General features: G+C 39.3%; 1 protein-coding gene across 7 annotated transcripts in view; it reads right to left on the bottom strand.

Annotated features, from left to right (window-relative positions):
- Rbms1 (RNA binding motif single stranded interacting protein 1) overlaps positions 1-22,130 on the bottom strand; it is a 229,002-nt gene that overhangs the window by 115,007 nt on the left and 91,865 nt on the right. The gene's annotated exons all lie outside the window — the stretch shown is intronic.

The raw sequence follows: 22,130 nt of genomic DNA, 5'->3' as shown, positions 1-22,130 counted from the left end.
CATCTACAAACACATTAGAAGCTCTGCCCCTATTACACTACTACTCCATAGCCAGTCTCTCTCACTAGAAATCTCTACTCTCACCTGAAACCTAATTAGTTGACACGCAAATTCTATCTAGCAGTGATCCAAGAAACAGATAAAATCCTAGGAACAATACTTTCCCCTTTGTTGGTGGGCATGTTCAGCAATCTATTCATCCATTTGCATTGGATCTATAATATTTTTTTTCTTCTTATCTTTAACAAAGAGCAAAACAAGCAAAACTCAGAGGGGAAAATATTTTAAATGATGATCATCTCTGGAAACCATATTCTTCATAGAGAATGTTATATTCGTAGTGGTAACTGCTAATGTGATTGAGCACTTTCTATTTATCTATTTCCTCAGTAGCATTTACTACTATATACAAAGGAGGCTTTGTACACCTTCTTTCATTTAGTCACAATAAGATAGGTATGTTTATCCTGGTTTTACAGATAAGGAATAGGAGAGGCTAATAGATTTCCCCAAGGTCACAGACAAAGTGGGTCTGGTTGCAAAATAAGGTCAGCCTGCCAACGCTTGCAGGAGCTCAGTGGAAAAGAAGTGGCAGTAAGCGAAGGGCATGCCATTTACTTTCACTGTTTGGGGGCCTTACTTGATAAGCACATGCACCAATTAAGGCTTTTATAGAAATAACAAAACTGTGCCTTTGTTATGAAGAGTGTTAACTGTGACATGATTATTAAAACCCTTCCAATAAAACAAAACCAAAAGGTTGGCTCAAGAAACTGCTTGCAAAACAATAAGGCTGAAAGCCAGGTCCTTCTTTCTTGCAATACTGATAGTGCAATGCTGCATGGATAAAAAAAATATACTACTTTTCTTTAAATCCTCTTAATGTATGATATTTAATATCAACAAAAACAACACGTTTTAATGTGATCTTGCTACACTGGTATGAAAGAATAGTGCACACACACGTACACACACACACTATCCTGTAAGTCCTTGCAAAACAAGGTGTCATGCCTGACCTGTTCATTGCACCCTAGAACTCAGAGTTTGGATCAAGGGCAAAAGTGTCTGGTGAAAAACACAGCCAGAAGCTAAGTGCCAGTGTCTTCATGCCTGTGATCCTAGCTGCTCAAGAGGCTGGGACCTGAGGATCACCATTCAAAGCCAGTTGGGGCCAGAAAGTCTGTAAGACAGTTACATCAATTAACTAGCAAAGAGATCAGAAGTGGAGCTGTGGCTCAAGTGGGAGAGCAACAGCTTGAGCCAAAATGCTAAGGAACAGCAATTAGGCCCTGAGTTCAAGCTCCAACACCAACACCAAAAACAAAAACAAACAAGCAAACAGACTGGTATGCAGCAGAGATTAAAAATGTGCACTAAACAGCTCCAAGGAACAGGGGACAAGGAGGTGGGCTATGAACAGCAAGAACAAGATGGTGGTAGAGGAGTCTAGATAAACTGCAAAGGAGTTGGCACCTGGGAAGTCTAGTAATAAAGTCATTTCTATAGCTGGAACATGATCTTTACTTCCACTGGAAATTTAGTATATTTCCTCTCCATACTCAGAAGCATCTCTATACAATCTCCTTCTCCACCACGGGTGAACTTTGAACACTGCTAGTTCAAAAATTCAAAACAGGGCTGGGAATGTGGCTTAGCAGTAGAGTGCTTGCCTAGCATGCATGAAACCCTGGATTCTATTCCTTAGCATCACATAAGCAAAAAAAGCTGGAAGGGGCGCTGTGGCTAAGAGGTAGAGTACTAGCTTGGAGCCAAAAGAAGCCAGGAACAGTGCTAAGGCCCTGAGTTCAAGCCCCAGAACTGACAAAAACAACAACAAACAACTTCAAAACACCAGGTGTCCAAACAAATCATTATTGAGAGTATTATAATTCAGAAAAAAATGGAGTCCTAATATTCCTAATCCTATTAGTTTTGGATACATAAGATCTATGGATACTTGACTTTACAAAACAGAGGAATCAGAATTACCACACACCTTGGAGAAGAATGGGTTATTTTGGGATTCTTCTGCCTTTGGAAATGGCCACACCTGGTCAGGTAGTTGTTCTTCATTCTTGCCAGGATTTGCTTTATTAGCCTTCTGACTGAAAAGTGACATATTCAACCCAACCCTTTTAATTGATATTTTTTAACTTCAGAGAACTAGAAGTCAGTGAGTTGTTTTTGTTTTGTTTTGTTTCACAGGACTAACTTGTAAGTGGAGTCATGCAAGTGGCTTGATAAAATTCTTTTAAATGAATCCAAGTACCTCCAAATCCCTCCAGTACAGTTTTTTAAAAAAGTTGGCCCCTGAAATTCATCACTTCTCTTTACAATGTGAAGTGAATAAGCACAGCAATCCCAATACAAATCAGTGGGATTGTTTTGCCAGGAAAACACACAGTATACACTTAGTAAGCTAAACAAAATGAACTATAAATGGACAGAAAGCAGGGGAAAAGGTTGTATTTGTTTCCTTTGTTTGCTGAAACACATTACTACAAACACAGTAACTTAATAGGACTGTATTCTCCCCCAGCTCAGGAAGCTAAACCAAGGTGTTGGTAGATCAATAATTCCTCTGAGAGCTCCAGTGGAGAATCTTTCTATGCTTCTTCCAGGAAACGGTGCCAGCTGCTGCTATTGTCCTTGAGGAAGAATTCTGACCTCTGTCTTTATCTTCACATGCCCTTCTCTTTCATACCTCCTTTTCTTCTTTTCTTTTCTTTCCTTTTTCCTCTAGTACTGGAGTCGGAATTCAGGGTTAGGTACTTTTCATTTATAGCTTGCTTTCTTGGTGGGCACTCTACAATTAAGACAAATCTGCAGCCAGATTTTTTGCTTGTTAACTGGAAATGAAGGCTCCCAGCCTTTTCTGCTGGTGCTGATTTTGAACTCTGTTCCTCTGGAACTTAGCCTACTGAGTAGCTAGAATTGCAGACCTGAGCCACACCACTGCCCAACTCATGCCTTCTTTTGAACAAAACAACAATAATTAGATTTAGGGTCCGATGTAAATCCAGTTTGATTTTATCTCAAGATCCTTAATTATTGCTGTAAATAATGTCCTGATTTCAACATAAAGTCTAAATTTTGAGGTGAACAGTACTCAACCAAGTATAGTAACTTTCTCCAGTTAAGTATTTTGACCATTTAGCCCCCTCCCACTTTAACTATTAGCTGCTCAATCACAGGTTATACATAAGTATAATTTTTATGTAAGAATCTACTAAGCCAAAGGAGGATACTCTTAGGAGAGGAGAGCACAAAGGGACAATGACTATGCGCATGCTATTTATCAAAATGAACTCCAGGAAATGGGAACAAAGGTTTTGTTCTTTGTTGCTGTTTTGGTTTAGTTTTTTTTGTTCATTTATCTGTCTTTGGGAGGGGAAGGAGAACACAGAAATGGAGGGATAAAGGGTGAACAAATGCAGCAGTGGTACTTACAGACAAAATGTTGAAAATGAATTATACAACTTGTGGGTGGGGACATGAGGGAAAAACTGGGAAACAGTGAGGGAAGGGGTGACATTGTCCAAAAAGAAATGTATTCTCTACCTGACTTGCCTACCTGTAACACCTCTGTATATCACCTTTATAATAATAATTTTAAAATAAAAAAGAATACACTAACCATATTTAGATCAACAAGAAATGTACAGATCATCTTATGCAGTCCCTTGTCAAAGTACAAATTTTTTCTATGAGTAAAATGTGCTTTTATTTACTCAAAAGTATCAATGGAAAATAGCAGATGCTCCAGTTCACTTCTGAACCATCTGAATGCTACAACACAGCAAAAGCTTAGCTTTTCTTCTTCTCCTCCTCCTTTATCATCATCAGTATCATCCAAATTTTAGACCCTGCATGAGAACTACACTTCTTCAATGACATGCTCTAAACCTAAAATCAAATAACAATAACCAAATATCTTCTTTTGCAGGAATGACTTTTTCTTTTTCTGTACTGAGGTTTCAACTCAGGCTAGCCTCTCCATGATGACAGGATGAGAGGCAAGTGCTACAGTGCCCAACTATCTAGCCTCAAGTTTCAGCCAGTCTCAGCATTCCAGATAGCTAGGATTATAGCATGAGCCACTGGTGAAGGTCTAGCCAGATTGCGTGACTTTCACGATTAGCAGTAGAGCAATTAGGGCTGGAAGAATGGATTCTGAAATCAGCCCCAAGTTCAGATGCCACCTTGGCCACTCCCTATTTGACTTTGGGCTACCTATTTAACACCTCCCAGTGTCATCCCTTCATATGTACAGTGAGGACAAGCTACTTAATTCTATTCTTGTTCTATTCTTGCTACCAGCTGATGTGGAGACTATATAACTACACACCCCTCAGGAAATTGTCAAGCGTGCAGGAAGTCCTCAGTGTGAAACCTACATTCGAGTCCACCTTCCTTAATGTCTTTCAGGATGTGATACTGAGGTAGCCAGAAGCATCTCAAACTGACTTGTATAGAAAGCAACTGCTCAATTCCCTCTCATATTCCGGAGCTCTTTCCATGAACACATAGAAGAAAATAATGGAGGATATTAGAGGGAAGAGAACAAGGATCCTATAAACAGTACAAGAAATGTACCCAAGGCCTAACGTATGAAACTGTAACCTCTCTGTACATCACTTTGACAATAAATAAGGAAAACACAAAGATTAAAGTCAGGTATAGCTAGGGTGAGTTTGGTAGAGTAATTCCTCAGGAAAGGCCCTGGAATGGCTACCTGTTCTGCCCTAGTTCTGCACTTTTTAAACTGGGTTTGTTTAGCCATCTGCACTTTTAAATATATATGTTTTGGGGTTAAAGCCCCTCTCTGAATTCCCCATATGCCTAGAATATGGTTGCTATCACCAGCAGAGGGAAGGTGAACATCCAGAAGGGATTTGGCCATATAGTAAGTCCCTGCAGAGCTATTCTGGAACTTGGAACATGAGGACAGTGAAAACAAAGGCCACCAATCCAAAACTTTCACTGTGATTACAAACAAGAAAGATATGCTTCCCCTAATTAATAGAAAGTATGACAAATCTTTGCTAACAAGGGACTCATAACTTGAGTGGGCACTATCAGTTCTAAAAAGACTATGAAATGAGTGCACATAGGAAAAGGACAAATTGAACTGCATTAAAAACATATGTAAGAAAGTTCTGGAGTAGGCCTCAAGAGGTAGAGTGCTTGCCTAGCAAGCTGCAAAACCCTGAGTTCAAACCTCAGTACCACCATAAATAAACAAACAATTGAATGTACCCAGTACTAAAGAAGGTAAATAGGATCTAAATATATTACATGTACAGAGAAAACACAACGAAACTTCTCACTTTTTACAATTAATATAAACTAATAAAATTAATTGAGAAAAAACCCTTAGGTTTCTAGGCTAACACAAGGGAATCTAATTACTATTTTCTCAAACTGTTAAATATGACATTTCTGTGAGAGGAAAAAAGTAAGTATGACTTCAAAAACCTCAAGTTAGAGAAAAAAATGTTAAACTAAGAGTTTTCCACACAGTCATATGACTCTGTTTGGCTATTATTCTAGCTATGTTAATGTAGGTAACACTAAACAGCCAAATCCATTTGTTGGTTGATACTCATTTATGGTCAAACCAATTGTTACCAATTGTATGTGTCCACTTAAATTCATCTGTGGAAATTACGATGTAATAGTATTAGGCAATGGGACCTTTAGGACGTGGTTTGGCCAAGAGGGTAGAACCCTCATGATTAGTGCTATCAGACATAGGCTCTCCCCACTCTCTGGAGCTCTGTAGATCTGTCCATTATGTAAAGATTCTGCACTTGACATTCTGCAAACACAAAAGACAGAATTCAACAACAACATCTACTCACAGACATTGTATCCAGAACTGTGGAGACATAAATTCTTGATGAAGCCATTTAATATCCTATGTTAGCAGAACACAAACTAAAACATCAGCCACTGATGTCTTTTTATTCATGGAGTTATATTAAATTTCCCTCAGTGTTTTTTTAACCAAAATGCAAGATTTTATGATTGTTTATTCCTATTCAACTCCTTTTTGTTAACTTGGGCTCATCTTTTGGCACGCTAGCGTTCTTCAGAATCTAACTAGCATTCTGTATATGTCCTCATTCCTCCTCCTAGCTAGGTGTCATCTAAGGAACTGACAAGCATGTTTTCTACATGGTGGACCAAGTGCATGTTTTCAATGGATTTGATCACCAGCTTTTTACTGTTTCTCCAATGTTAAGACAGTGATTTTCCTGGCTATCCTCCCTACTAGCTATCCAATAGACCTCTGTGATATGTGATTGCTTGCAGAGCAGTTAAAAATTCAATATCTTGCCAGGTACCGGTGGCTCATGCCTGTAATATTAGCTACTCAGAAGGCTGAGATCTGAGGACTGCAGTTCAAAGTCAGCCTGGGCAGGAAAGCCCACGAGACTTTTGTCTCCAATTATCCACCAGAAAACTGGGAGTGGCACTGAGGCTCAAGTGGTTAAGTGCTAACATTGAGCTGAAGAGCTCAGGGACAGTGCCCAGGCCCAGAGTTCAAGCCCTACAACCAACAAAAAAAAATTCGAAATACTATTATTAGCTGTAGTAAATGGGGCTGGGGTGGCTATGATAATGGGGAAAAGCCTGGGGTGAGTGAAATACATTATAGCAAGGAATCTTTTTATCTTAATGCTTCTTTTTACAGTCTACCCCTTAGGATGGATGAATAAAAACTTGGTAAAGCCTCCACATTTTAGGAGAGCTTTGAATCACTGCATTTTTTTTCAAATGAACTAATTTTCCTGGCAAGTCTTGTAGCTGGAGGATGAGCGTGTGGAGGTAGGGGCAGGAACTGTATGCCAAGGTCAGACTGCCTCTGCTGGCTGTGGTGGGGACTCTGCAACAGTGTGAGCTCTGAAACCTCTCCTGTTTTGTCTACTGGTGGCAGTCTTGTTATTCTATATGTACAGCAAAGAGGCTAAGAAGAGGGACTAAGACGAGAAGGCAAATGACAATTCACAGACATCATTCACTGTATTTGGAGACTACATGCTGAAGAATCTCTCCTCCTTGCCCTTTTCTTTCTTTTCTTTTTTTTTTTTTTTTTTTTTTTTTTGGCCAGTCCTGGGCCTTGGACTCAGGGCCTGAGCACTGTCCCTGGCTTCTTCCCGCTCAAGGCTAGCACTCTGCCACTTGAGCCACAGCGCCCCTTCTGGCCGTTTTCTGTATATGTGGTGCTGGGGAATCGAACCTAGGGCCTCGTGTATCCGAGGCAGGCACTCTTGACACTAGGCTATATCCCCAGCCCCCTTGCCCTTTTCTGTAAGACACACAGACTCTTACCCTACAACACATGCCACACCAAAAAGTTACTTTAAAAATTATGAGGCAAATGTCTAACAGGAAAAAAGGAAAACAGAAAAAGAAGGGGAGGGTAAGGGAAAGGAAGGGCAAGGGAGGGAAGGGAAGGGAAAGGGGGTGGAGAGAGGAGGGAAGAGCTGGCCACAGCTCAGACTAAACCCTTGAGATTGTTTCCAGCAGAAACATAGAACTGCTTGAGTGCATCAGTCCAGCTACACCAGGACCCTGGCCAACCAAGTTTCCAAGAAATGTGTGCTGTTAACTTTTCTGACATCTGCCTTATGAGAACTATCCCAGTTTTTCTTTGGATCCACTTGACTCAATTACTCATGAAGCTGTCATTGTCTATTGGGCACACGTTTACATTTCCTCCCTGTATCACTGCTGGATGTTCAAGCTTACTCAGTCCATTTTTTGACATGGAAACAATGTAGAACCCTTCCTCAGGGGTATTTCACCCCCATATCCTCAGATTTCTGAGCCCCTAAAGACCTTCAAATGTTTCCACTGCTTCAGATGAGCATGCTGTAGCAGGACCCAGTAATTTTCACTTTTGTGAGAGCCCCAAGAGATTCTGATGCACATTGTCCTGAGAGCCTGCCACTGAAATCCAGGGGTGCCTGTTGTCTTTCCCACTGGAAAGGGCCTTTCATGGTTTCTACAGGGCATCTGAGTCTTCCTCTGGGCACTCTGGTTCTGGGTTTGGTCCCCAAGTAAAGCAACCACCATCTTGTCCCTCACACTTGACCTCTTCTTCATTGCCTTCAGGGGAAGATGTCTCTAGCTTGGAAAACCACATGTTCTCTGGCCGCACCCTCCAGATCCTCTTTTGCTCCAGCTGATCCAAGCAGTTTCTCCTTTCCTGATCTGTCACTTTGAGACAACCATCCCTTAGATGTGAGAGGCCTGGCAGCTCCCCACTAATTGACATGCAGAGAGTTCAATGTCCAGCTCTAGGTTAACAGCTCAGCATTAGACTGGGTGAAAACAAATACAACCACATCTACTGAGAGGCTTCCCTTGGGAGAGGCCTTTCTTAGCACCCTCCTGCACAGCCCAAAAACGTTTTTGCTTCTATTCAGAGTCAACTGCAAATATGCTCATTTCCCAAATTATGTCACTGTCTGTGGCCACAGATTTCAGAAAGTGGCCACTTGGGAAAACCCAATGACCTCATTTTGGGTAGAAAGTGTAGAGCACCTTGAAGTGAACTTCATGACACTTGGCAATGCCAGCACTGAAACAGTTGGTAGAATAAGAACCAAAAAGCCTGCCCGTGCCTGATTCTATGCATTGGATGTGTTTTGGGACAGTTCCATCTGAGAAAATCCAGGTTTTACATATATTAAGGAACAGAATTCTGAAGGAAGCTCCAAGCACAAAGTATGCCCCTCACCCTAATATGCACAACATTAAGTAAATAGTATGCTATAGAGAAGTAGAGATTGCCTTACTCAAAGATATTCAACAAACTATTTGGTAAGGAGATACACACTGAAACAAAAGGTTAAAAAACTCTGAATAATTAAGCAAAAAATATATATCAGGAAGAATCCATTTGGAACAATAAATGGCTAATTAAGCTGTTTTCTTTTTTGAAAAAACCTACCTAGGGTATGTTCTTGATAATCTTTAAAAATAAAAAAGGAAGAAAAGATTTTTTAAAAGGTTGAGAATAACAATAGTGAGAGGTATGTAATGGAACATATGTATACCTTGCGATTCCTACATAACACTCAAAAAACTTACAATTTAACACCACTCAACTAAAATTTCTAACACAGCTTTCAAAACGAACTTACTACCAGGCAAGAATTTCCTTGTTAAGAACAGCTTACCCAGTAACTACAGGTACTCACTTCATTCCTACAGAGCTAACTTGATGCCTGGGCACTGGCATTACAAAAGCCATGACTGCCTTCCCGTCTCCACACACCACCCTCACACACCAAACTGAGAGATGGTGGGCAAGAAAACCATCACATCAGAATTCTGCTTTCCCACAAGTGTAAAAGGCCTAAAGAAAAGAGAGTTTACAAAGATGATCTTCCTGGAAAAAGTCCAGCCTGTATTTCAACTTGAAGACAAAGGGGTCATGATCATGAAAGTAGGAAGGTAGGAATTCTGTGGCCATTGGTGACAACAAAGATGTGGAGATGAAAGGAGAATCAAGGAAGGAATTTTTGTCTAGAATGGTAGGTACAGAGCAAAGCAGAGAAGGAATTCTGGAGGACCCTGAAGGCTGGCTGTAAGTGAAGCTATTTACATTTTTAAACTACTTCTGTAAAGACATGTCTTCTACCCTGCAAGTTAAAAACAAATACCTTATATGTTACATACAACAGAGTCACCTGTTAAATACTTTTTTACAGTAGTTAATGTGACCACAATTATGTCTTAAGTATTGTGGCTTTATTTTAGGCCTATGCTTGGCTGATAAGTTTTGCCTTACACTGAGCGAGCATATGGAACCTGGCTGTTATGAGTTGAATTGTGTCCCCTCAAAAAGACGAAGGCAACTGGTGTTTGTAGAGTGTTCACTAACATGAGTCAAGATATCTACCTCCTGGGGGTAGGGATATAGCCTAGTGGCAAGAGTGCCTGCCTCGGATACACGAGGCCCTAGGTTCGATTCCCCAGCACCACATATACAGAAAACGGCCAGAAGGGGCGCTGTGGCTCAAGTGGCAGAGTGCTAGCCTTGAGCGGGAAGAAGCCAGGGACAGTGCTCAAGCCCTGAGTCCAAGGCCCAGGACTGGCCAAAAAAAAAAAAAAAAAAGATATCTACCTCCTAAATGCTGGAATTATGGTCATGTACCATCGCACCCACGTACATACTGCTTTTCTTTAGACATGGCAACTAAGAACCTAATAGGGAACAACAACAACAAAAAGAGAAATGTCCCAAGTGAAAGAATAATTAATGTCTGAAATATCCCAATGATAAGAGAACTGAAGTGGCCATTCATGTTTTTCAAAAGCACACAACACAGTGTATGTTCCAGATGGGCTTTCAGTACAGTAGGGTTGTAAAGTCTTAAGTGCACTCTCTTCTACACAGGAACTTACACCTAGAAACCACAGAGTAAACTATGCATGCTGTATTAAGTCATGCAGGAAAGGGCTAAAACTATGCAAATTTGTCTACCCACAACCAATTACATGAAAGAGAGAAAGGCAAGTTAGAGGGCAAGAGTATTCATTAATAACTGGAATGTGTGGGTTTCCAGATCACTGGCATTTTAAACTAGACTGATTTCTCAAGTCACAGTTATTCTGACTTGGTTCATATTTTTAAAAGCAATAAAACAGGTGGGGAAATTGATTTTAAGACAGGAGAAATTACCAGCAAAAAAGAAATAAAAGCTGATTCTAGTGTTTCATCTAAAGATAACTTTCACCGGAAGCCTACTCAGCACCCCAAGGAAACAATTCTAAAGCCCTATTAATGACTGTTTTAGAAGCCGAGTTCATTACAACAGCAATGATGTGGGATATGGCACCTTTGGAAAGGCAAAGATGATGAGGACAGGAGAGGGGGGTGCTGCCTTGAAAGACGTAGGCTTCTCAAGAAATCCTTCTATGTCTTCTGGGTGAATTAAAGATGCCAATCCAGATCATCTCCACTATCCCTCCCAACTCTGGACATGAATGGTTGCTTTAAGTATGTGCTCTCCCAGGCTGTGCAAAGAATATAGCTAGTAATAGTCTAGGGCAAAGTGGTTCTATGAATGAATCATTTCTGGAAACCAATAAAATCCATAAAGTTGGATAAATAGCTTTTACTGTGGCCTTCAAAAATGTTCCTACTAATTCATACCATGTCTCCTCAACGTAATATTATATAGTATGTGATGTTTCCCAAGTTGTTTTGGAACTGGGTATTTTAATTACTAGAACATTTTTCAATATTCAATAGAACCCAACTTGGATTATTTTAGTGAACACAATTTGGAGACAAAAGCTTTAAACAACAAAACTTCATCAATTTAAAATTGGATGTCAAAGGAAGCAAAATTCTCACCTACCACTTTAGAGCATCCATCTCAAAAACCTTTAACATCATGATACCTCATACATACATAGAGCTTGTTATCTTACATTAACTCATCTAATAACCCTTAAGTTGGGAACTCATATAAAAATCATTTCTATTTTTCCAATGAAAACTGAGGGGAATTTTTTTTATATCCTTCTCATGTCACATTGTTTTCTGAGTAGAAAGATGACAGTCTTCTTCAATTAAAGCTGCCATACTAGTAATAATTAAAGCTCCATGAGCCTCTTTAGACAAACTGCCACATGAGGAGACAACTTAAAGAAGGAAGGAAGACGCTAGAGAAACTATGCTGGGTAGTGCGTCAAGTTCTGTTGCATATATAGCTTCATCTAATCATCTCAGTAACATTAAACCACTATTATCCTTAGGTTTGCTACTAAGAGTATTAAGACACAGAAAGCCTAAGAAATATGCTTGGAGGCATTAAACTATTGTTCCAAGAATATAGTCAGTGGTCCCATGATCAAATGAGTTTAGGGAAACAATGAAATATATTCAAGTGATATTCACATCTGTCTTTCTGTTTCTCAAAGTAACAGGATATTTTGAAATTGATGTTTTGTCTATGGCCATACCACCCTGAACGCACCCAATCTCATCTGAAATTGATGTCTTTTAAACTTGTTTGGCTTGTAGTTTGTATCACATCTGAGTACCCTGGATACTATTTATATGGGTAATAGAACTGGGTAAGGGAGAGGGAATACCAAAATCAAGAGACAAAGAACAAAAAGACAAACCATTCAAAAAGAAACACTTACAAAACCATTTGGTGTAAACCAACTGCACAATTCTTGGGGGCGAGAAGGGATGGGGAGTGGGGAGGGGGGAAGATGAGGGAGGAGGTAACAAGTAGAACAAGAAATGTACTCACTGCCTTTCATATGAATCTGTAACCCCTCTGTATCACACTTTGACAATAAAGAAAAAAAGTAATGTATTTCAGTTTGTGATCTCTTTGAAATATTTGATTTACACAAATATTTTAATAGTAATAGAAAGGCATACTTTATATAAGAGCGTCATCCCAATAATTATAACCACCTATATCCTCAGGTATTATGATATGTACATAACATTAGATATGTTTTATCTCATTTAATCCTCTCAAAAAACTCATAGGATTTGTTTTTTGTTGTTTTGTTTTGTTTTTCATGGCACCGAGGACTAGAAAGTCAAGGGTCTTAGAATTCTATCTTCAAGATTCTAAACCTGATTTAACAATGACTATTACTACTACCAGTTCTTTCTTCTACATCTATCATCTTCCCTCTTTCCCAGTATCTTTTGTATCTCATGAGAATCTCTATGCTCTTCTTTATTCTGAAAATACTTCATCTCTCTTTGGTTTCTCAGCCTTTATAACAATGATATCAATATATATCATCTTCACCTTACCCATGTCAAACTCCATATAAATCCATTACCCAGATCCCCTATCACTACCCCACTTTATTGCTGAATAAAGAATATCTTGTTGGCTCAGACTTCTGAGCCCTCACTAGAGCTTAGTCATCTTTTTACTCATCTCCACTGAATGCTCATAACTTCCTAAGCACAGCTATTGAAATCCTTTCCTTACACTTCTTAAGCAGGAATATTCTGTTTATCATCCCTCCCTTCCCCTTCCTTGACCAAATGACCTAATCCATTACCTGAAATGTAACCTCTTAAAGAACTAGTCAGCTTCCTAATCTTCCTAGCTGCCCGGGGCACAGCCTCTCTTCTTCAGGTCTCATGGAGAGGAAATGCTCAGAAGAGATGCCTTTCTATAGGACTTATCCTGCCTCAGTCTTTCTTAAGAGGAAATCATACTTCCAATTATTCTGTGGGTTTTTTTTTCTCTCATCTATTTATTCCTTATAAACACATTCAGCTGCTACAACAGCCTTGTGTCTTTCCTTTGGGCCTGGCCTTTCCAAAAGACATACACCCTCTTCACCCTTTAAACCCTGTGGAATGTGCTTCCTCCTTGCTCCCCCACCCCATTCCTGCCCAGCACACACACAAGACTCCATTGAAGCTTCTGTTTCAAAAGCTCACAAAGACCTCCGAGAAGATATTTCCAACTGCCTTTCACTGGGCCTTTGTCTTGATTGACCTCTGGGCAGCATTTAAAAGAGCTGAACACCTCTCCTTGAAAGGACTCTGCCATGGCGCCCATGCCCCTCTGGTCTCTCCCAGAGTTCTGTCATCTCTGTTCCTCACTTTGCCAAAGGCTTAACCTCCTCCTTCCCTGTACAGAACCTGTGTTCTCTAAGTTCTGTCCTACCTTTTTTCTTGATACTCCTTTCTGGAAAAATGATACTTTATGCCTCTAGGCTCCAGCTCTGTATTTCAAATTATTGGCTAAAAATTTCTACCTGGAATAAAGAAATCACACTTGTATCATGCATAGGGTTAAATTAAAATTGCCAGCCAAATCATTGCCTTTCCCCAGAAACTATTCCATTGTGGTAGGATGAATCCTCTAATCTCTAATCTCTTCACCCGTGCATTGGCTACATCCTATTGAGTTGGGAGAGGTTTTAACTAAGTAGTGAGCTTGCTTGCTATTTTACAGGTGTTAGAAATGACTATACAGTTACAGATGGGGCATATAACCCATAAAGAGATTTGCCACATGTGCTCCACTCTAAACAATCTCAGAATCCAGGGCCAACATAAAAATCCCCTACACCCATATGAGTCAGCCTCTATTCTGACTTCAAGGCAAACCAAGGAAGCAGTACAGAAATGCTTACAACTCATCTCTGAACTCCAAGAGGCATTCTTACTGGAAGTATGACTGATCTTCAGTCTTGACAATTTTTTTCTTATAACAAACCAAGCTGAACTCAGCTGGGACTTGGAATTCCTGATGTTTGGACATAGAATAGCAGTAGAATTTGGCAATCCCACTTATTTTTTACATCTAAAAATGTCAAATATCTCTATAACAGCCTTGTACTTCTTCAACACTTTTTCCTTTTTCAATCATTTAAGATTAGAAGCCTAGGATTTTCTTTCCTCAAAATATTTCCCTCCACCAATCAGTAAGTCACTAGCCAAATCTTTTCTGTTCTACTTAATAAATCTACACTGCCACTCCTCTAATTCATATCTTTATTTCAGCTGTGACAATATCTCCTCAATTCAGGCTCTCCAGTGGTCCACTTTACCTAACTTGATCTTGGCACTGCTACAACTCAAGCTCCATACTACATCCTGCTGGCTTGAATTTCTCACTAGCCCCCTAATAAATCCTGTCTTCTCTTATCTTCAATGCTGGGTTGCAATGCTCCTTCCCCTTGAAATGTCACCTTCCATGATCAACCAGCATCCTGTCTCATCCTCCAGCTCTCTGCCACAGCAGTCACAAAACTTATTGCAGGACAGATACATTGGACAAGCCTATAAAAGCTCTGAAGCTCTACCTAGGAGATACACAATGTCTCTAACACTTTACACTTAATTTACAGTCTTTGTGTCCCTATGTTTGATTGCCCCTCCCATCTACAATGTAACTGCCATCTTTTGGTTCCTCACAGTCTCAGCACTGATTTAAAAGTGTTCCTCACTGCTTTTCTGTCTGACCTCTCCTCTGGACACCATGGACATCCTTTTTCTTCCTAAGGATGTATGTATATTTCAAAACCACCTATGCTACATACTCAATAACTATTAAACACAATGTTTCCCAGTTTCAGTTAAACAAAGTAACTAGTCTCTTGCAACTGGTCTGATATATTTGACCACTGAATGGAGGATACAAAGTAGAAACAAAGTATTCTCTATACCTTTTCAATAGGTTACAGTTGGCTTGAGCACTAGTAGTCTTCAAAACAGGTGACATATATTGCTCCCCCAAAAGGAGAGGCAAAAACCAGCAAGTGCTAAATGGTGGGACTGATATATAGAGATGGGGGGGGGGGGGGAAGGATGGGAAAAAAAAACCTGGGATAAAGAATGTGAGTTAATGCAAAAACAACGAGCCTACATGTTTGCTCCCAACCTAGACAGCAACAAAACAATGTGACATGCACAGACTGTTGCTGCATTAACTAACAGTGTAAGAACTTAGCAAGATAACACTGCATCCCCTCTCCCTTAGCCTCATTTCTCTATCTTCTGCTCAGCTCTCTCCTCTTCCTTTGATCCTTAAGCCTGTCAGCCTCTGCAATGGACACCTAAATCTCCAGGTATACTGAATGTGCCTTCTCCCTGGTTGCGCACTAACAATTGTTTCTACAATGCCCATAATCACCTGGGTCCTGTATGTCTCACAGACATTTTCATGGTTATACTATACATTAAAGAAAGAAAGCACACCTCCTGCTGCAAACTCTTTCCAAATGTTAAAAGCTAGGTAAATTTGAAATGAAGATCATCATGAGTAGTCAAAATTAAATATATCCAAAGGATTCTGACACAGGTAGAAGACTCTTGATTTGTCACATTAAATACAGAATTCTCTTCCCTCCCTTCCTCCCTCCTTACCTCCCTCTTTCCCCTCCCTTCCTCGCTCCCCCTTCCCTCTGTGTGTGTGTGTGTGTCTGTGTGTGTGAGTGTGTGAACAGCAATACTTACAAGACAATATGTTGTAAACTGTGCAACTAAGGTTGGGGGGATCGGGGAGGAGGGAAGGTGGGAGAAAAATGAGGGAGGAGCTAACAAGTGTGGCAAGAAATATACTCACTACCTTGTGTATGTAACTTTAACCCTCTGTATATTGCCTTGGCAATAAAAAATAAATACAAGTTGGAAGCCAAATTAAAATAGAAGACTGTGATAACCCCTCCCTATTCTCCTGAAAAGTAATCTAGGATATTAAATTTCATATATATACATATATGTGTATATACATATATATGCATCTGTCTATGTATCTGTAGCTGCCTTTCCCTTATACTAACCATCTAGATAAACTAGTACCTTAAAATGTTTTTTAAGAGCTCAGAAGTCCTTTTAGCCTATACAGGAAAATTAAAAAGTTATTAATTATAAAGATTATTGAGCATAAATAACTAATTTCTAAAACGTAACATGGGAGTTAGCTACTGACAATACCTAAAAATATAAACAAGCATAAGGAATAAGAAAGACCACACCTCAAAAGTCAAGCATTAGAAAAAGTAGTACCTTCATGTCTTTTTCTTTATTTTTAATTTGGTTCCACTTTGTTGCCCAGTATGGCTTTAACTGATCTCCCTACCTCAGTCTCCCTGATGGTGGAGACTATAGGCATGCCGCACTACGCCAGCTTCATGCTACTTTTTGAGATTTTTCAACCTGAAAGAATTCTTTGGTGTTTCATCACAATTCTTAGGTACTAGTACTAATTACATTTTCTACATTTTTTTCTCTTTCTTGATCGCCAAGAAATAACTACATACTTAAGAAGGACTAACTAGAAGGTTGAAATAAAATGAAAAAAAAATCAAGAAGCAACTCACTCATGGCTCTACCACAGAAAACCTTGCTAGTGTTTTAGTATATTTCTTTTTGTTTTTGTTTGTTTTTAGCTTTTTGAGATAGGGTTCTCTCTACATAGCTCAGGCTGGCCTGGAACTTGCAATCTTCTTGTGTCCATCTCTTGAACATGGAGGGATTACAAGTGTGTCTAAGCACTCAACCCGGATGTTTTTAAGATTACACTCTTGAGACTCTTGTTCAAACATCTATCAAACATAGAGATCTTCTTTTTAATTGTTTTGAAATTTCCTCTGTTCTAATGAATAAAATGGAGTCAGTATGATTTCCACTTTTTAAGGCAGTATCTGGGTAACACCAAATTCTTTTGTTACTCTCTCATAATAAAGTGTTAAATAGCCACAGTTTTAGTGACTCACTAATCTATTCTGAAATTCTCTTTCCCTGTTTTAATGTTTTAGTTTCTCTTAAAAGAAGTAAAAAGTTTTAAAAACTTTCTTCCTGTTCTATAGTATGTCTATATTATTTTAAAATTTAGCTGTTTAAATGTCTACAATGCTAAGCATAGTATTCTGTATAGACACATGTTTAAAAACAAACACACACCAATCATCTACAGGTGTCCAAAGACAATGCAAAGATGACATCTTTCAAACTCAAATATATAAGACAAAGGAAAAAATTCAGGAATTAACCACAAATGTACTAATTTATAATCTTTTCTGTCAGTTTCCAAGCAAATGTAAAAGGTAGTGGTTTTCCTAGCTAAGGTTACTAATGCACTTTTGTCCTTCTGCATTCATAAATTTGCATGAAATAAAAGACCAAAGAGGTTTCCTTTTTCTATGAAAAGGTAAACAGCAACATGGCATAATCCACAGTGAATGTTACAAAGGAAATCCACTTTTTCATTTCTTTTTTAAAAATGGGGCTGTGAAATTCACTTTCCACCTCCTAGTCCTTATCCCTTTCTGAGGCTATCCAATTTCTAAACATAGTCCCTTCTTAGAGGCTGCAAACACAAACACACAAACAGGGCTCATTCCTAAGAGATTGACAAAGTCTCCCAGGACTACACAGAGTCCCCTAGGACCACCCGCTGTTGCTTGCTTTGTGGGGATGTTAATAATAATAACACCCCAGAAGGATTAGCAACAACTACCATGGGAAGTGTGTACTATTGTCTTTACTTAACAGAAACTGAGGCTTAGGGAAGGATAAGTGAAAGCATGCAAATGCTTGAGCCAGGACTGAAGCTGAGGTCTCTCAATTGGGGTGAGTGTAGGAGGATGCCTAGACCAAATGGCTTAGGAAGTAACATGTACTCTGAATATACTCAGGGCTTACAGGGATGAAGTCAGAGACAAAACTTTAAAGAGAAAAAGGAGAAATTGCATGATTTATAAGCATGGGCTTTTAAAAATATAATTTGTTTTCAAAAGTGATTTAAATTCTCTGAGAAAAGGATATTAGATTTAACAAACGAAAAACACCCAGCTGGACAACACATTTGGGATGCTTACAGAGAAAAAAAAAAAAATCCTTGTTTATCTGAAATTCAAATTTCACTCAGAATCCAGTATGTTATCCAACAACCTTGGAGGTAAAGGCTCTTAAGAAATAAACAACACCACCAAAACAAAACACCCACTAATAAATTACAGAGCTATAATGGGGGCCACCCTGTGCATCACGTCTTCTGGAGACCAAGTGGAGGGGTGTCCACTCTTCCTCACTGACTTCTGTCTCTTTTCTCTTTGGTGACAGACCCAGTGCTTGACCCCAGATACTTGGCTTTTACCAACTGGGCTGTTTAATTTCTATGCCTTTCTTTTGCTACTTTATATGGCTATTTTGAGAACTAAAATATACCAGAGCCTGGGAGGATACATGATATACATGCTGAAGATATGTGTTTATTGGCAGAGTACAGCAGAACCAGTTTTTGGAAATTTTGAAGAACTGATACTCTCCCTCACCACTAAGGAAAGGCTCAAAAATCTAACAATCCTCAGTACACAAAGACCACTCTTGACAGTTGTCTTTAAAAGGAAGGAAACAAACACACAATCTAGGAATGTGTTTGAAACCCTAAGTGAACTATGGGAAATGTAGTGAGATGCCAAGGGTGTGCCTAGCAGGAAAAGCATGCAGTCATTGATGAGGAATTCTACTCTTCAAAAGCTTATGGGATGGACATCCAAAACCAAGTCAATTTAAGTCATAATCTACAAAAGCAAACAATATCTTATACTTACTCATATACTAATTTAGTTTTCTGCTACCTCCTTAACCCCATCGTCAAAGTCTGAGCCTAAATATGTTTACCTTTATGTAGAAACTAACAAATCGGGATTGGCTCACAGTATTCATTTAAATACATTTTCCACGCACTTTAAACTTTAACAAAACTCATTCTACGGAACACAAATTGCTGTGAACAGAAACTGCTTGAAGAGGATTAATCAACAGCTTTGTATGTCATCCACCAAACAAGGCCAAACATTGAATCACTGCTGAATTCCTCACGTGCAGCTACACCCAGTTAATCTTCAAGAAAGCAGCAAACTATGTAAATCTCCTTAAATTGGGGAGATAAGTACTTCACTCATCACAAGTTAGCAACATTTACAAGTACAACTATTAGAGGATGGACCATCTGTAAGTAAAAATACATTCATACTGGAAAATCCTTACTCTCCGATCTCTAAAGCAATCCCCTAGGACAACATTCCTCCTTGTCAAGAGGCTCTATGCCAGAGTTTGCAAAAAGAAATCAACTATCTGCCACCCCAAGACAACTGTCTCAAGAAAGCAGTTCCAAAGTAGAAGTAAAAAAAACTTTAAAAATTCCAGAAATAATACACAACAAATAAAAACACACAGTTTTAATACTCAAATGCTTTAAACATGAAGCACTTCTTTTTCTTCCAAGATTTAATAAAGTATTTTTACAACTACCAAAGTCCTGATAAGTAGTTTTCATTTTGGTTTGCTGTTTTCACATAATCAGACAGATCTACTTAACAAATAGTACATATCTCAAGAGCCACAGTCAACAGTGACACGATGTACACATTTATTCACTAAGATTTGAACCAAGAAACTTTATCTACATACTGACTGCTGCATATCCTTTCACCAAGGCTGAGCAGGTGTGTGTCTAATGTGCTCACAGGCCTGTGATGCAGGAAAATCCTGTTTATCCCAGATGACTCTGGAGATTGGTGCTCCCAGATACCATGGCTATATCACATGGGACAGAGTTGAGCACCACCCACTGCTACTATGACTGACACTGGCTGACTCCTATGGATATAAAACATTAAAATGTTTAAAAATGGTATGATCATATATACTAAAGCATGATGTTGACAACTATCCTGCTTTTAATCACCACAAATTCATAATTTAGAGCTTCCGTGTACTCTATCCTCCACCCCCAACTCCCCACACATGCACACTGAGTGGGGAGAAGCTCTAACCTGGACATCTTGAGACTAAAGACTGAAGTGTGCTGAGCCATGACACAGAGAAGCTGTGTGCTTCCTAGGATATGCATGGAAGCAGGTAGCAGTAGTGTGATGGTTCTAAAGGCCTGAAGACCATGGAGGTTGAGATCCTGGCTTTGTACTGAGTAGCAGACTCTGCATGCCATTTAATTCATGCCTCAGTGTTCATTGTTAAATGGAGACACTGAAGGTACCTGCCTATAGAATTGCTGTCAACATGATGAAATCAGGCACCCAGCGAAAGCATTTAGGACATCAAGGCACAGGCAGTAATGTTCTCCTTGATTGTTAACTGCTACTTTTATGCTCATATGAGTGATTCTCACCCATTAGGCCTTTTCCAAAGGTGATTTTTTAAAAGTATTCCTTATTCAGATTTTTCCTCGTGCAAATTATCTGAAATCCGCTGATATTTTTCATTTCTAGATTAAAAACAAACAGCTTTATAGACCTAAATCTTGTCAATTCTCTCATCAAAATGAACAAAGTAGTATGAACTAAAAGTACAAACTTAACATCACAAAAAGGCATTAATTAGACTTCCCATTTAGGGAAAGCCACGATGAGATCACAAAGTCACTTCTGGTAGCCAGGTCCTAGGGCTGGAAGTGTGCTTTTCCAGTGAATGACTAAGTACTAACAAAAGAAACCTTTGACTCAAATACCACTGGTACCCGGGGTCTTGTGTCTGTATAATGCCTACACATTCATTTCTTTCTTTGCCTATAGAAAAAAAGAAAGTCTGTTTGTTTTTCTGATTCAGTCAGCCCTTTTTGTCTTTGAATCTAAGGAGAGCCCAGTGAAAAGAGAGCATCTTATCAGCATGCTCCAGCCAGCAGGCTGTCCCCCCTCCACACACAAAACCTCCAGCCCTTTACAGCAAAATGCCTCGCCCTCAGAGTCTTTTCCCATTTCAGCGTTAACACCCTGCTGAGTTCTGACAACAAATAAATGAATACACAAGGCCCTAACATAATTAGCCATCTTTTCAGGTAGAGAGAGGTGGGTGAGCGCTGAGAGGCTGGGAGAATACTTATTGTAAATTGACTTCACTTGGGAAGTTGATGTTGCCCGACTCCCCCACCCCCAGTCACTTATTTTACAAAATGCCCCTAAGTGAGTTTAGAGACACCAGATTTGGGAAGCCAGACAATCTGTGTGTCTATGTCAGCAAGTCATCAAGTCATACAGATTTTATTATTTAATTAAAATAAGGGACTTAACCCAAGTAAAAGTTCCATGGACTTCAACATGGAGGTCATACAACCAGGGTATGTTTTCAATCTTTTTTTAAAGGGAAAGTTAACATGTAAAAGAATCAGAGTAGAAAACAGAGAATGTGACTTTTTGTCCCTGCTAAAATACTTGCAGCTCTACTAATGCTATTTTTTAAATTACTGTGAGAAAAAGGAGTAAATATCTCAACAATCTGTGGGCACCGTATAAGAAAGCCCCACCAGGCATCACTGTCATGGGTCTTGATGGTAATAAGAGCCGCAGTCCGCATAGAAGGGTACACAGTTCGCTGGTATCATTATTGGGATAATAACTTAATTGATTTGTCTCAGTGGCTAAGGATGTAGACAAGAGATTCATTATGGAGGAAAAACATCTGCAATCCTGTTTTTGTTTTTCAACAAGCATTTTGCCACTGACCTCTAAATCAGTTTAACCTTTTCTCAACAGACCTGCACATTTTTTACATATTTTAAGCTAGGTTTTGTTGTTGCTGCTGCTGAAAAGGGTTCGGTGGGATAGTCTCACAACATGGCTTCAGTAACCTTCCA

This window comes from Perognathus longimembris, chromosome 4 (genome assembly GCF_023159225.1).
Source record: "Perognathus longimembris pacificus isolate PPM17 chromosome 4, ASM2315922v1, whole genome shotgun sequence".
NCBI lineage: Eukaryota > Metazoa > Chordata > Mammalia > Rodentia > Heteromyidae > Perognathus > Perognathus longimembris.
This window is presented reverse-complemented; position numbering and strand designations above follow the sequence as displayed.